Below are 3,458 nucleotides of genomic sequence, written 5' to 3'. Positions count from 1 at the left end.
TTATCTCGCCAATTTGGATGTTTGCATCTGAACTAGGTCACCTTGGGCTCTCTGCCTTGTCAGTGGAAGGCAATGGCATGCAGTCCGTCCAAGGAGTGTGTCTCTACAAGGGTCTGGCTCTCCTCCCCAACTGTAGTGGGAGCTGGCAGCGATCAGCATAAATCTCTCTGCTCTAGATGTTTGAAGTTAGGTGAGATTGATTTTTGTCCCAACAATCCAGAAAGGACATGTTGAAACAGATCTGCTGGCTTATCGGATGTCAGAGTGCTAGCCGAATCATGACAGGAACAGAAAAGGGATGGGAAGAAAGAGGACCTTCAGGTGAGGATAATCGCAAGTCTTGGTGGAGATAAATGCAGAGTGAGCTCTATGCAGGATCTTAAGAAACACTGAAACAGGTTTGGGACAGCACCAAGTTTTAATCAGGTTCTCTGATAATATTTTATATATGTATAAAGCAAAAAATACATGTTTTGTTACATATAAAGAAATATTTGTATATACATAGAGACGTGTGTGTATATATATAAAAGAAAAATACATCAAAAAGATCATCCTGTATAAAGTGCATCTGCAATTAACTGGTACTCTGGAAGGGACGGGTGCTGCAGCATCTTTTCCAATTGGTGGCCCAGACAAGCTTGCTGTACAAATCCAGAAGCATGCAGTCATTACCATTTTTTTTTTAAATGCAGTGTTTAGTAGGCCGCTAAAGTTTCAAGTCAGGATGTGTTTATTATTTATTGCTGCTAGTTATGCAAGAAAAAGAAACATACTGAAACCTCAGCAGTGGGTTCGGATTTTTCACCCAAGCTTGAAAATGTGTGTGAAGAATGTAACAGAGCAGCTGAAGAAATTTGTATCTTTTATTATAATGGAGAAAAACAACATTGTGTTTCAATGTCATCTTTTTTAAAAATTGCATCTCAAAAGATGTATGAACCACAATCCATATTTCATATTAACCCCAAAGAAAAATACTGGCAATCTCGATTCTTCAACTCTAATACTGAAATTGCTTCTTGTCTAGATTGTGGCTACTAAGTTGAAGCAAATTAAGAATCGCCCAGTGTGGTTGGTTGTTGCCGGTAAGTCTACCTGCTTAGTCTCAGGGTATCGAGTGTAATGTCTAGGAAATAGTTTTCAAATGCAGTTTGTAAATTGCCTAAAGCACCGATTTAAGGAATATGTATGATTTCAAATTAGTTCAGTTGCCCAGAAAAATAAAGATATGTCCATTCCCTTCAAAGCACAGAAAAGACCTACATAGGTTTTTTTGCCAGTAGTTGGATTTCCCTGTCCCTCTATACTTCAGCAGTATTACAACAGTCCCACCTGAGACCCTGTTATGTTAGTGCCATTACAGCACTCATGTTTTTATGAGTCTTTGTTTTTCTGAAAAGCTCCTGATTCTGAAGAAAAGGTAAAGCTGGGATTTTGGTGCCACAGCAACCCTGATCTTTCCCCTCTTGGCTTGTGAGGGTTTCGGGGTGCCCAAAGGCCCCCCCTGGCAGGAGAGAAACTTTTCATTTTGGGTCTGGTTTCATGAGAGGGCAGGATTCGGGTCTTTGAGGATCCCTTGAAACCATTTGGGAGAGGAGCTTGGCATGGCCACTGGGCTGGAGGGGTGCTGCTGCCTCGCTAAGCGGCATTTGTTCCTGCTGACGGCATCCTTCGTGGTGTTAGTCCAACCCTGATCTCAGCCAGGGATGGAGCGGGCAGCCTTGCAGAGGCTTTTTTAGAGACTTGTCAGAAAACTTCCAAGGAAACCCACGCGCCCCAGAGGCAGGAGGTGATGTACCTAGCGGGGACAGGAGATAAATGCAGAAAACCTGTCTCCCTGGGGCTTGGCTGATGTGCATCTCTCTTCGTGAACCACAGAGCTTCGTGTCAGCCAGGGCTAGTGGGTGAGGAGGACGGCTGGGGCATTGCTGGGACCTGTGGCACGGGGTTGTGCACGCTGGGTTGTGCACGCTGGCCAGTGCTGGTGGGAGGGAAAAATGGGAAACGTGAAAGAAACGGGGTGGGTCCTGGATGCTTTCATCTTCCAGCATATCCCAGTTTTGCGTAATTCAAAGGTTAATGCCTTGGGAGGGCATTTAACCAAAACATCTTCCTCTTCAGTGAAGCGTTTGGTCATAGATCAAGTCTTTAGTGAAATGTGGAGGCAACTAATTTGAATGCACTTCTGCAAAGTTTGTGTGCAGCAACTGCTGAAGTCTGTAGCACATAGAGCAGCTAATAACTCCCTGTGTCCTTTAAGCCAGGTTCTCATGTTCAGCTGAATGTTTCCCCCATGGCAGTAATTTTTAGGATTGTGATACGCTGCATCTTACAAATGTTGATCAGCCTTTGAGTTTCAGATGACAAATTTAGCATTCAGCTATGAAGGGTTTTGTGTTCTTTTCACCTATCCAGCAGATGGCTTCCCAGCATCGGAAAATGTAGTGCCATAAGCTCAGTTCTCCTGGCAATTCTTTGATTGTCACATTTGCCCAGATGATAGTGGTGGGTTGGCCCCGGCCAACAGCCAAGCACCCACACAGCTGCTCGCTCGCTCCCCCCAATCCAGTGGGATGGGGGAAGAAAACAGGAGGAACAGGAGCAAGAAAGCTTTTAGGCCAAGATGAAGGCAGGGAAATCACTTACCATGCACCGTCATGGGCAAAGCAGCCTCACCCTGGGGAATTTAACTTAGTTTGTTGCAAATTAGCATAAATATTTAATTACTGATTTGGGTATTGGGAAACAAAAAAAGACAAACGTTAAAACACTTAGGGGAAAAACCACCCCTCTTCCTTTCCGAGGCTCAGCTTCACTCCAGACCCCTCTCCTCCCCCTTGTTACCACCCCAGGTCGCAGTCAGCCCCTTCAGGGAGGCATCGAGCAGCGCAGGCGGGTTGCGGTCAGGATGTCGTGATTTCTCGCTGCCCCTCCTCGTTTCTCACTCCTTTCCTATGCTTCAGTGTGAGTCCTTCACCAGCTGCGGTCTCCCCTTTCAAGGTGTATTGGTTTTGTGTGGCAAGGTTTTGGTAGCGGGGGGGGGTTACAGGGGTGGCTTCTGTAAGAAGCTGCTGGAAGCTTCCCCTGTGTTCGAGAGAGCCCATACCAGCCGGCTCTAAGACGGACCCGCCGCCGGCCAAGGCCGAGCCAATCAGCGATAGTGGTAACGCCTGTGTGATAACATTTTTAAGAAGGAAAAAAAGTTGGGACGGCGGTATTCGGCAGCCGGAGAGAGGAGTGAGAACATGTAAGAGAAACAACTCTGCGGACACCAAGGTCAGTGAAGAAGGAGGGGGAGGAGATGCTCCAGGCGCCGGAGCAGAGATTCCCCTGCAGCCCGTGGTGAAGACCATGGTGAGGCAGGCTGTCCCCCTGCAGTCCATGGAGGTCCACGGTGGAGCAGATATCCACCTGCAGCCCGGGGAGGACCCCACGCGGAGCAGGTGGGTTCCCGA

Source organism: Harpia harpyja, chromosome 1, assembly GCF_026419915.1.
Source record: "Harpia harpyja isolate bHarHar1 chromosome 1, bHarHar1 primary haplotype, whole genome shotgun sequence".
NCBI lineage: Eukaryota > Metazoa > Chordata > Aves > Accipitriformes > Accipitridae > Harpia > Harpia harpyja.
Note: the sequence above shows the minus strand (reverse complement) of the source record.